Genomic DNA, 14117 nt, shown 5'->3' with positions numbered 1-14117 from the left:
TTCCAGGTCAATCGCATTGGGAGAAGAGGGAGATAGAAAATCTGTAAATGTCAGTGCAAATGCCTTTTCTTTGCCCTTCAGCACTGCACCCATGGTCCAGATGGTTAAAGGATGCCTAAAAGCTGTCTGCAATAGAAAACTTAGTGGCTGCTTTGCAACTTTTCAGCATTTTGAAATGATGGGGAATGTAGCTCAGAGTTTGATGAACTGACTTGATTTTAAGAAGTCAGCCTTGCAGCATGCAGTCCTTACTGCTGCTTCCAGAAAACTGGACTTTGATCACAGCAGTTTATAATTGATCAAATACTTACTAAAGCGAGAAAGTGTGTCAGCTCCACATGATTTGCTAAATGTATTTCTAGTTTTCTTTTGCATGCCATTACTCCCTTGCACAGGATATTCACGATACGCCAAACCAAGGATTGACTCCAGAGCAGCAGGCTGTTGGATTTATGGATGAAATCATTTTCGCTGGTAAGAATGTAATTCCACTGCAGCTCCCTGGGGAATACAGCAGGAACGATTCTTCCATAGACAATGAATCCTTACCTAAAGGAAAGGGTCTTGAATGGAAGCATTAATTCTGAGCTCAGTGAGCAGCGGGTGTTATCGCTTCCAAACGAGCCCAATTTGTTTGTTGGGAACCTCCATGCTGACATGCAGCATACATGTTTGTCTGTCTGCTAAACTGGTTTGTCCCTTTTTCAGTTTGAGCTGACACACAACGCTGTCCTTCGTAACCCACAAACACTTCAGATTAGCTGTAGCTGGGAAGAAGAGTTGAAAAACACAACTTTATATTTGTTTAGGAAACTTTCTGTTGCGCAGAGGCAAAAGGTTAATTTTGGAGTTACTTATCAGTGTTTGCTGCTGGGATAGGCAGGTTAAAGTATACCTCTGACAGCCCATTTCTATGTTTTTCTATGTATTGATGGAGAAACAAAGCAATATTGGAAAGTGATGAAATGTATTTTCTGTCAAGCGGTGGAGGTAGGAATGCGGTGCCGCTTGACAGTTTTCTACTGTTGAATTACAGGTCCTCATTATTAAACAAGCATTAACTGTTCATTTACATGTGGGGATTAATATTTAACTGTATTTTACTTTAAAAATATAGTTAGATACTGTTGTAACTTTAATTTACAGCAACCCAATTATGCTGTGAAATTACAGTTATCTATTGATCTAGTTTCTCCAAATTTTTACAATGAAACAGCTGAATCTCTGTTGAGTCATGAGATGTAATCTCGTACTGCTACAGGCACCTTTTTCACCTTTCCCTGTTCTGTATGTTGCAGCCATCTCTTTGTTATTATTATAACACAATGAGCTGCATTGCACCCTACCAGCATACCAATACGCACATATACTAGAAAGCACAGAATAAAGAAAAGCAAAGGGTATTATGCGGAACGTCATGACAACGATAAAGATGGGACATGCCGACAGCTGAAATAAGAATTCCACTGATGGGGGAAGCAGGGCAATAAACCTGTAGGGTTGCATGCGCACAGACAAATGGAAACGCACTTGTGCACATGCACACACGCACATAGAGTCAGAGACATGTGCTCCGTACATCTCTACCACTTTATTTCACTATGACCTTTCCCCTTGGTACACTTGCGGCAAATAAAGATACTAGGTTATTTTCCTTCAATTGATTTTGATAGAAAGAATCGTAAAAGTCACATTTAATCTTTCATCCAATGAAATATAATAATACACTATCTTATAGGAAGCCCGGCTAATGAAATAACAACAAACCAATTTGTAGAAACAATGATTGTATTATACGGCAAACTGTATTTTTTTTGCTGTGTCAATAAGGTAAGCACACCCATCCATCACAAGACAATTTTAGTTAAGTCTAGTTTTAATTTTATGACATATCAGCGTAATTAAAAACAATTCCAAAATATTTCAGGCTTTGGATTTTGACATTTTAGACCTAAAATTGTACACTTTTTAATATGTCTAATGGAGTTAACACAAATCAAGTTCTAAACATTTACAGTGTTTTAAAGTCAGTTAGACGGTTAAATAACTAAGGTTTTCCTGCACAAACCTATCCCAATCCAAATAATACAGTGATTTTTTAAAAACGTTTTTTATCATCTCAAGAATGAGTTATATATGTTCTGTACGCACACACACACGCACGCACACACACACGCACGCACACACACACACACACACACACACAGACCACGCGCACACAAACACACATTCACCTACACTAGAAAATTGTGATTCTGAAAAATTCATTCAACCCATCTGATAAGGGGGCAAGTACTTTTTCCAAATAAGGTCATGTATCTTTGAACATATTTTTTTCATTTTAATAAAAACAAACTTCATTCTTGATTCACAAATGTGAGAGTGCTCCAGCTGCCGAACGCGATACATCCAATTACAGTCATACTATGTATATTTAAATACATAATTTGCCAAAGCACTTCCATATAGTACATTGATTTTCCTCACCAAATGTACTAGTATGCGTTGTGTGCAAAACAATGTTAAAGAACTTTGCATGAATCATTGCTGGATGTGGTAAACTTCATGTTGTTATGCAAACAGTGCATATGCTGAGTCCAGCTCTCTGCTATCTTGTAGCGATGCATTTTATGCCCAAAATGATACTTCAATCCAAACAGCTCTGAGTCAAAGATCCAGTGCACGTTCTGGCCATTTTTTCAAGGGCAAGACTCGTCACTCAGCACGTTGCAAGACAATAAATTGCCTTATGCTGTGCATAGATGCTTGCTTGTACCATTTATTTCTTCTCTATCATCAGCGTTGGGTGCTTTCTTCCCAAGAATGTGATGTTAAAAACAAATTAATGATATTGTCATTTGTTGTTGTCTTTTTTTTTTACCACCCCATTTTAATTGTACCTGCTGTTTGAAGAACTGATCAGAATGTTACTAAACATTACAGTTTTTCTCTATGTGCAATAATGGTGCTTGCATGAAGATGCGTGAACACATTCCATAATCTAGGTGTGTCTCGTGGACCTAGCTGCGAAAGAATCCTCATTATTAGATTGATACTGGTATGAAATGTATGATTTATTTTGTCCTCTGAACGGATCAGATTAAGTTTCCATATCGCTTCTCCTCAGACTACCCAGCCGCAACAATACAAACATGTCTGCTGAGCGTTTGTCATATGGATATATGAGGCTGTTTCACTGTGCTGATTTTAGTGTCCACAAAGCTTGCTCCACCCTATAAGTACAATACCACAAACTTTGTACCACAAAGATTTAGTGTAAACAATGTTTTAAACTAACCAACTAACTAACTAACTAACTAACTAACTAACTAACTAACTAACTAACTAACTAACTATCTATCTATCTATCTATCTATCTATCTATCTATCTATCTATCTATCTATCTATCTATCTATCTATCTATCTATCTATCTATCTATCATCTGTCCATCTGTCCATCTGTCCATCTGTCCATCTGTCCATCCATCCATCCATCCATCCATCCATCCATCATCCATCATCCATCCATCCATCCAACCAACCAACCAACCAACTAACTAACTAACTAACTAACTAACTAACTAACTAACTAACTAACTAACTAACTAACTAACTAACTAACTAACTAAACTAACTAGCTAATCAAAGCAGGGAAAAGGCTGGGGAAGTGGCGTGATAAACTGCCAGTGACAAGACTGTGATACGACAATGAACACCTGGACAAGACGAGGGGTTGGAGGGAGGCAATTGGGTACCACAAGAAATAGGAAAACTAAGCACAATAACAATAACCTAGAAAGATAGGTGCACAAAGGAAGACAGGGGAAAAAATTAAAACTAATTTCCAAATCATAAACCAAAACAACCAAGCTCTTAATTAACATTTTAGTGTGGAGATATCAGCACAGTCTGAATTCTGAACTCAACTACAAAAAGTAAAAATACCCATGTCAATTTGACACAAAATGAACACATCCAGCTCTGCTTTCACTTGTCAATCAAATACACTTGTTCATCAAGTAGATCCTCAAATCTCCATACATGTTTGCACCGCCAACATAAACTGCATCCACTTAAAGCCTGGAATGCATCCTATCAAGCTTTTGAAGCCCTCCAATGCACTTGAGCGTGAAAACAGAAATATAAATGTCTCAGTGTGGAATTTAGATGCACTCATTTCTGGCTGTAAAATGTAATTGAGATGCCACCGTCGTGCTCCCAAACCGCACCAATACAATGAAAACCATGGGCCTCTCATAACTGATCGGGGAAGAGAGTCGTGCTTCCTGTAAGCCTGTCTTTGCACCAAAACTTATGTATGACTTATGTATGAAGTAGCAACGGCAAATGTGTTACGCAACTCACATTACTTTACTAGCTTCCTGATTTAAGTCGCTGACTTGCAATGTCACTGACTCAGCGCAAGGCCCCAGCTCATTATTTGCCCAGAAAGATGCGACTCAGTCCCAGACCCTGAAAACTAGACTTGCCCTGGCATGAAAAGGAGATGCAGCTGTTTTGACACCAATCGTGCTGCCTGTCTATGAAAATAGTTCCCAATTATTATTTGCAATACTAAACTACGTCATACACAATTTTCATGTACTTCAATTTAATTTGTGTTTTCATGAGGTTCCTAAATGTAATTGACAACTCAATCTCCAAAACCACTCCACAGAGAGTTGCCCAAGTAACTATTTGCAATGCAGTCCTTGAAAGCCATTATTCATCAGGAGTCAATGTGTACACCTCTTGCACTTATCTGAAACAAGTCTTAAACATCAGCATGTGGTTGCTAACAGATTGCATGCAAGTTACTAAATGTGGTGCAAGCAGAGCTTGATGCTTTGTGCAACAAAGATTTTTTTGACATCAACAGACTTGTTTCATGCTGACATCTTCAGTAGAAACATGTCATGTGTGAAAAATAGTGTGCAGGTGACATCTTGCCGTTTTAGTAGTGCAATGATGGCATTTTTTGTCATTTTCTCTAAAATTAACTCACTTGTTTCTTGTTTCCAGACCATGATCTTTTTAATGGTTTCTGGTGTTGTCAAATGAGCAATTATGAGCCTGCTTTACATTTCTATAGGATTGTACCATGGCGCCTGATGGGTTGAAGGTTAACAGTGGCCAAACAAGTCAACGATCATGAAGAATTTGGGATTTTATTTCCATTTGGATTTGTCAAATTTCGAAAAAAAAATTGAAAATATTGTCAAACAATCCACATTCCCAAAAATATGCCTGCAAACTCAGCGACATGCAGGCTATGTATGCAAGAGGGGGCACCACCGCCCACTCCAACAAATTATGTGCCCAACACATTTGTATAAGAATCACATTCATTTCTTTATTCATGCTAAGGATGGAGCCAACAGGAAGGAGAAGAAGAGTGAGGCCAAAGAGGAAGTTTATGGTCGATGTGACGGAGGAAGGTATAGAGGACACAGTGAGACGGAATTGACTGATGTGTTGTGGTGAACTCGAACGGGAGCAGCCGAAAGATTATTTATTTATTTATTTATTTATTTATTTATTTATTTATTTATTTATTTATTTATTTATTTATTTATTTATTTATTTATTTATTTATTTATTTATTTATTTATTTATTTATTTATTTATTTATTTATTTATTTGTTCGTTCGTTTGTTTGTTGTTTGTTTATTTTTCCATTTGTCCATCCATCCATCCATCCGTCCATCCAATGATGATAGCAGTTTATTCATCCCACAGCGGGGAAATCCATCATCTGTACCACTTGTCCCCACGGGGGTGGCGTGCGTGCTGGAGCCTATCCCAGCAGTCATCGAGCAGTAGGCGGGGGACACCCTGAACTGGTTGCCAGTCAATCACAGGCCACACAGAGACGTACTACCATTCCCACTCACACTCACACCGAGGGACAATTTGGAGTGCTCAATCGGCCTACCAAGCATGTTTTTGGGATGTGGAATTGAACCCACACCCTCCTAACTGTGAGTCAGTCGTGCTAACTGCTAACCAGTGCGTTATTTATTTATTTATTTATTTATTTATTTATTTATTTATTTATTTATTTATTTATTTATTTATTTATTTATTTATTTATTTATTTATTTATTTATTTATTTATTTATTTATCTATTTATTTATTTATTTATTTATTTATCACAGTTTTAATAATTAACAAATAATCAAATACACATTCTTCAATAGAGAATCATAGCAGGTTTCATTGTTCCTTATCTTTATTAAGGTTTATTAAGGTCAAACCATGGTGGCAGACTGCTAGTGTAATGATGAGTTGCACTAATACTATAGTTCATCATGATAAAAAATTGTTTACAATTTCAATTTACATTTGTATGCCACGATAAATATCAATAAGCAATTTGTTTTTATGGCTAATATTATTCCAATGGTTGTGGCTGGAACAATTTATTTGCAGTACAGCTTTTCATGATGGTCAGGCAGTAAGACATCTGGTCCTCTGGGGAAGACACAGTTGACGGAAGAAGAGAAACCAGCACATTTGCATATACATATCAAACTGATCAATTGCCATAGTTAAAGAAACCATCAATCACGTGAGCACATGGGACTTCAAGCTCAACTACCCTCAGTCGCAGTAATAAATAAACTACGACTCTTGGGACCCTGATCAAAAGACATCAGTAAGTAATCAGCTAGAAGGATGCTCGTTTACGTGAAAGAGCAGGAGTGCTGCGGATTTCTTGAAAAGTGCTGTACAGCAGCGCCACCCCGAGGTATTTATTCCTATTTTTTTCCTGTCTCTTCCTTGATATCTCAGATACTCAATGAGCAACACACAGAAACCTGCACTTGTTTTGCAAAGCATAGTTTATCCTGAGACAATCATGTAACAGTTTGAAAACAACAATGACTCCTAAATAATATATGAACTAAAATACTCATGATCACCCTATAAAATGGCCTTTTTCCCCCTCTTGTCCCTCCCTCATGATGATGTGAAATATAACAAATACAAAGAATCAATCTTAACGCAGGACTTTGTTCATATGTCTTGCTTGTAACTGTTTTACCAATATATTGTTTTAAATATATATATTGGTATTGTATACCCAATACTATAGCCAACCTAACAAGGCCGTTTGGTAGAGTAGCGGATATTGTTGTTCAACCTAACAAGGGGGTTAGATACAGGAGCTGATAATGTTGCTCAGCATTATGTGTAATACATACAAAGAATTGAAATTATGTTCTCTGTATCACTTAAACCACCTCTACACACACATAACTGAACATGGCTTATAGTACCTAGAAAATATATGTTAGCTTAGTAATGTGGTATCAACGTGTAGTATCAGAACATTTTAACAAGTACCAATACTGTCCATACATATCACCAATAAAGATGTCAGTCTATCCCTATAAAAGGTATTTCTTTTTTGTGTCAACTTATTACTATTATTGCCTACCATTCTTGGAGAAAATGGATGATGTAATGGAAACTGGCTCATGTACAATAAGCAAATAAAATGTTTTCACATTTGTTTTACATTACATCATACTGTAATAATTTATGTAATGGTGTTATTATTCAATTTCCCCATCCATCCATTTTCTGAACCGCTTAGTCTCCACGGGGGTCGCGGGCGCGCTGGAGCCTATCCCAGCCGTCATCAGGCAGTAGGCAGGGGACACCCTGAACTGGTTGCCAGCCAATCGCAGGGCACACAGAGACAAACAACCATCCGCACTCACACCGAGGGACAATTTGGAGTCCTCAATCGGCCTACCAAGCATGTTCTTGGGATGTGGGAGGAAACCGGAGTGCCCGGAGAAAACCCACGCGGGCCCGGGGAGAACATGCAAACGCCACACAGGGAGGGCCGGAGGTGGAATCGAACCCGTACCCTCCTAACTGTGAGGCGGACGTGCTACCCAGTGCTCCACCGAGCCACCCTCAATTTCCCCATTAAGTCCTTATTCATAATTTTCAGAAATGTGCTTCTGTCTTTCTGTACAAGCCTCTCTGTGCTTGCTTGGCTTTCTCTGTGTACTGCTTTCTTCCAAATTCCTAAAACGTGTTTCTTGGGTAAATGGAAGCCTCTAAATTGTCCTCAGGGGTGAATGTGAGTGTGAACATCTGTTTGACTTGGTGTGTGCAGCGATTGCCGGGCGACCAGTTCAGTGTGTACCTCCCTTCTCACCCAAAATTAGCTCTCACCCACAACTCTATTGGGGATAAATACTACACGCAATGGATTGATGGGTGTTATAAAGTGAACATTCATGTATCAGCTAGGGGTATGGGTTTGATGCAAGCAAGCAGTGGACTAGAACATTACATAATTGTGGAGCACTATGAAGGGTTTTCCTAGCTTGAGCCAATGATATCCTGATCTTGTATAAAGGAATAATGCATCATTATTCAACAGAAGCAAGGACTTTATTCGAAACTATTATCATGTGTTAACTGCTCTTTTCCCATATAGTGTCATTCTGAGAAGATAAAAAACAGCTGTAGAGAAAGCAAATGGGACACAGTGGGAATTTTAAGGGCCGTCACCTCTGTGCAGGCTGCAGAGGAAATTAGTGGGAGGTTGCTTGTTAAGATGGAGGACTGCCAACCCACTTCATGTTAGCCTTGGCACCCCACTGGGGAGGTTAGCAAGAATAAGGAGCCTCCTGTTCTTCTAAATGAAGGATTGGATATCAGTGGAAAAATCCAACACTATTTCAAATCACGAAATGTCAGCAGTCTTTACGCCGACAGTTTCAGTTTGGGAAATATGTGGCGAACATTCCCTTCAAGCTGTCAGTCACTTCAGATCAGTGGTGTCAACTTTCTTTCACAATACATTATACTTCATATTAGATGGTCGGACATTTCTAAAAGTTATCATGGAACAGTCAACATCTTCAATGGGCTCAGCCCACACATAATTTGTGCATTTAGAAGTAGTAGGCGTGCACAGTCTGCTAAGATTGTGACAAATTACCATAAATGATGTGTTACCTTTTTACTATTTGCTCAAGTTATCCAAATGTTGGAGATCAGAGCACCAAATCTCACGGCAAGAGACCACGCGCAGCTTTGTGACTTGCCAGGAGCCAAGCAAGGAGAAATAAAATGAACATTTTCTGAAATTACTTCACACTTGATCACTTAACTTTTGTCTCATCCATCAATAGAAACTCAACTTTTGTCTCATCCATCAATAGAAATTTCTGTCAAATGTCAGTTAAAATAAATTATTTAAATATTTGTTTGTTGTGCCCTGAAATTGGATGGTGACCAAAACAGCGTGTAGTCTGCCTTTCACCCGATTTTAGCTGGAGTGGGCTCAGACCCCCCCGCGATCCTGAACAGGATAAGCAGTGTTGCGGATGAATGAATGAATAAATGGATGAATGTTTGTTTGTTTGTTTGTTTGTTTGTTAACTTTTATGTTTGACAACACTACAATATTTTATGAATGTTAATTGCAAAATACATTGTCTAGTGGACTGGGACCAAATACAACTGGGTCTTTCCTCTTTACTGAGGTACAGTTAAACTTGTACCATTGTTATACTTTTACATACTTTCAAAAACGCAATATTGTTGAGCTATTCCAATTGTTGTTGTTTCATTTGTTTTCTCATTGGTGTTGTTTTTTGGTATTGCAATAAGATGCACCTTTGTATTATTAAAATATGAAAAGCGTCTGGTTTATAACAAAATGACCCATGCAGATTTGATACAGTACACTAGAGGGCGCTCCATAACCAATATAACCAACGCCAGAGTCGTTACAGCTGGATGTCTGTTATATATATTTTATATTTTATCACGCATTGTGTTTTCTGTGCTGTTCAGGGTCACAGGTGATCTAAAATCTCTTCCAGTAATGAGTTTGGGTTAGACTTTCTACTGACCAGCAGTCAATTTTAATTATGGATGAAGTTAAAAACACAGAAGATCATTTCTGATTATTTATTTTCAAGGGTTAAAAACTAAAGTTATGACATTAAAATCAAATAATAATAACTCGGTTATCGCTGGAGGGATGGACCTCCATAGTAGGCAGTGAGGCTGCCCGGCTATAGAGGGTGGTCCACAGTAGGGTTCTGGCCAGGGTGACCGGTGACCACACAAGAACACCCCCCCAGGCACTATTACTTTGGCTGAATTTCCACTGGAGATTTGATGCCAGAATGTCATTTAGTGCCTAACTATCAAGAATATCTGCATTTATATTGAATCACCCTCATTCAAAAAATATTTGCTAATGGTACATGTGCAGTAGCAACTGATTTATGGAGATCACATAATATAGTTTGTTTGTATTCTGGTGTGCAAGCGAGTCATGAAAATTTTGCGCAGCTTGTAACTTGAATAACTTGTGGCTTTAATTTAACCTGTTGCAAGGCCTAATTTAGTAATTCCCACATGTGCTGGAAAAATCTCATGCGCAAGATGTAGTATAAGATAAATCTCCTACTGATTAGTCTTTATTTGGTTTACAAGATAAAGTATGAAGGAGCAATAAGTAACAATTAATAATGGTCTATTTCACTTATGTTAGACCCAGTGTGAACTAGCTGAAAATGGACTTAATGGACTATGGTTGTCTTCGAACCAAATTTAACTAGTATCAAAAAGTGTTTACGAATAAAGTCAATGCAAATCCATGGCGGGCGGCATGATTAATGGGCTTGATGCAATGTGAACGGGGGCGAGGCCATTCACAAGGAAATTGTAACTTCAAGAAACCCACAGGGCTCTAGTTTCATGCCTAGTGCAAGCCTTCCAATAGCACGCAGTTGAATTGTATGCATTGATGGAGTTTTGTTTCCTTTTTGTATTTTCACAAATGAGAGTAGTTCAAAATGGGTGTTTGTATCAATGGGGGCATGAGCCGAATAGCTTCTTGGCCAATGGAAGAGGGTCCTCTTATTCCACAGGTGTCAAACTCGTGGCCGGGGGGGCTGTATACACATCATTTTATGTGGCCCGCGAAGACAAATTGTGCATCAAATTCATGTGTCATTGCTAGACTTGCAAATTGTCTTCCCTTTTAATAGTATCTTTTTTGTTAAATATTTGACCAGTTTTTACTCGTCTGATTTGAAAACGAGTTATTTGTCAGTTTTTCTTGTAGCTTTTACTGTATATAATATGAGGTGCTCCTACATTTATTTGGGTTGACAGTCATAATGGCCCTCCGAAAGAAGCTGTGACTACAATGCGGCCCGTGAAAAAAATGAGTTTGACACCCCTGTCTTATTCCCTTTAAAAATCAATGGACTTACAGGTACAAAGTAGGACTGATGGGATACAATAGGCGCCAGCGCCCCTCCAATCGTCGTGAGAATAAGGAGTTTGTAAAATGCATGGATAATAATAATTAATAATGAATCAGTGATTTGGTTACAACAATGGTTCAAAGGATTCATCGCTTCCAACTGATCTAAACTTTATCCACAAAATTGTCAGGTGTGTCAGGGGCGTGTAAAAGAAACCGCCCTCAGTCAGCAGGAATGCCACAGAGTGGTCTGCAGAATTCCCAACAAAGCTAGGCTTGCCCAAATCAACATGTGCTAGTTTTCAAATTGGGTTGTTTTTAACAAAGCATTTTCATTTATTATTTTGTCTTGAATGATATCTTTCTTAGGAAGACAACAGCATAAAATGCAATAAAAGGCTGATTTAAGAGCACTGTAGTGAAACAAATGTTTTGACAAATGTAGTGGCAGCAGTTGTGGAAAACTGACAAATATGGGACCATAAATTCCGAAAATGAATAGGTGTGTTTTTTTGTGGGCCCGTCATCAATCGCATACAATCATCAATCATCATCACACAATGATGTGTTAGCTCTCTAGATGTTTTTTTTAATGCCCTCATACAACCTATAATTCTCCGACTCAGTTTACGATGATTTGTTCAGGGCCTTTCCATAATTAAGGTATGTGAATCTTTTTAAGATTGGAACAGTGATTTTAAGTGGAGTTTCCCTCGCTTGTGTCTACATGAAAGAGTGAAGTATCTTTAGTGGATGACCTTTGAATTGGCAAGGAGGAAAGAGATTAGTTAGAGGGAGCGGCACTTATGGGGAAAAGCAAACAGGGTGACTCATAATCTATCAAGCTTTCTTTCTAGCATTTACTAGTGACTATCTTCAGCTGATACCGACATGCAAAAAAAAAATATCCAGGGAACAGAATTGCGAGTGGATGTGTTTTGAATATGTCTGAGTAGGAATTTTATAAATAAATAAACAAATAAACAAACAGATGAATAAATATATAAACAAATACATACATAAATAAAAATAATAAATAAATAAATAAATAAATAAATAAATAAATAAATGAATGAATGAATGAATGAATGAATGAATGAATGAATGAATGAATGAATGAATGAATGAATGAATGAATGAATGAATACAATTCTTTGGCCAGGACCAATATATTTCATACCGTGTGCATAAAGCAGTTCAGACAATTGATGGATGTAAAAGATGAAAACTCGGTAAGCGCTGTTTAAAAAGACAGCCTCTTAAAGTTAAAAGTTAAAGTCCCAATGATCATCACACACACATCTGGGTGTGGTGAAATTTGTCCTCTGCATTTAACCCATCCCCGTGTGATTTTGATCTATCCCCTGGGGGAGAGGGGAGCAGTGAGCAGCACCGGTGCCGCGCTCAGGAATCATTTGGTGATCTAACCCCCCAATTCCAACCCTTAATGCTGAGTGCCAAGCAGGGAGGCAATGGGTCCCATTTTTATAGTCTTTGGTATGACCCGGCCAGAGTTTGAACCCACAACTTTCCAGTCTCAGGGCGGACACTCTACCACTAGGCCACTGAGCTGGTTAAGGGGTTGCACCGTTCCTGGAGGTACTGCAATACCAGGTCGATGCGTGGAGTGGACGGAGCAAGCCCCTAGTCCATCTCCCTGTTCCAAAAATCAATTTAATAAATGGTCCCCGGATAGGGGACATATCAGATATTAAACTGATAAGAACAGATACTACACTTGATCTTAGCCAAAAAGCAGAGAATCTTGAGATTGAGAGACTAGAGGTGTTACAGTCCTGACATCAACCCATCTGATCTTTTGTGGGATCTGCTCGGGCATGCTGTTTGTGCTACAGTGACCAGCGCAAGCATACTGGCTGACGTCCAACAACTCCTGGTCCCGGATGACAAAGCTTCTCACCCTATCTCTAAAGGAATGCCTGGACACTCCACAGAGGAATATCATTTTGTAAACTCTGTATCCGGGATTTTGTTCTTTCAGTTACGGCCCACAGCTCGTGACCATGGCTGAGGGTATGAATGTAGATCGATTGGTAAATCAAACGCATCGACTTTTGGTTCAGCTCCGTCTTCACCATAACAGACCAATACAGAATCCGCAAAACTGCAGACACTGCACTGATCTGCCTGTTGAACACTTTCCATTCTCCCCTCACTTGTCAATAAGACCTCTGAACTCCTCCACTTGATTTAGGATGAAGTGAGCATGCCACCCGTCTCTGACTAAGGACCATGGATTTGGGGGTTCTGATTCTAATCCCAACTGCTTAATCCCAGCAGCGATCCCCTCCAGTACCAGTTGAAGGTCGCTTCTTGCAGCCAGCAGAACCACTTTTTCAAAAAGCAGGGATGCACACTGGGGCCAGCAACTGGATCCCCTCGACCCCAGAGCTGTGCCTAGAAACTTTATTCAGAAAGGTTATGAGTAGAATTGGTGCCTTGGCATGGTTCAACTCATTCTGGAAAGAAAGTGACACTGCAGATCAAACTCGGATACTGGTTGTACAGACTGAATGAGTCTTCAGTGGTTCCAGTACCCCTTACTCAGAGACCCACAAGAATCCCCAAGGGACATGGTCGAGTACCTTTTCTGAGTGAACAAAGTGTAGTTGAGTGAATTCTTATTCACCCTCCTGGATCCTGCTGGGGGTGATCCACTATTCCACAAACAGGACAAAAAACACAGTGCCTCCTTAATCACTGACCTGGAGAGGACACTCCACCCTTTTCCAACTGATGACCAGAGGCTCACAGATTTTGAAGTACTGATTTTCATTCCAACCAATTTACACTTGGCTGAAAACCAACAATAACCTTGTCCTCTAGTGGGTTCA

The 14117-nt window shown here is 39.1% G+C and overlaps 1 non-coding gene across 1 annotated transcript; it reads right to left on the bottom strand.

Annotated features, from left to right (window-relative positions):
- Window positions 1–12839: 12839 nt before the first annotated feature.
- LOC133154880 (U2 spliceosomal RNA) lies at window positions 12840–13030 on the bottom strand. The gene has a single exon (XR_009714559.1). It is a non-coding gene; the product is annotated as a U2 spliceosomal RNA (small nuclear RNA).
- Window positions 13031–14117: the final 1087 nt, after the last annotated feature.

The sequence above is a fragment of the Syngnathus typhle genome, linkage group LG5, assembly GCF_033458585.1.
Source record: "Syngnathus typhle isolate RoL2023-S1 ecotype Sweden linkage group LG5, RoL_Styp_1.0, whole genome shotgun sequence".
Taxonomy (NCBI): Eukaryota; Metazoa; Chordata; class Actinopteri; order Syngnathiformes; family Syngnathidae; genus Syngnathus; species Syngnathus typhle.
The sequence above is the reverse complement of the archived record's forward strand: the minus strand, read 5'-3'. Positions and strand labels throughout refer to the sequence as shown.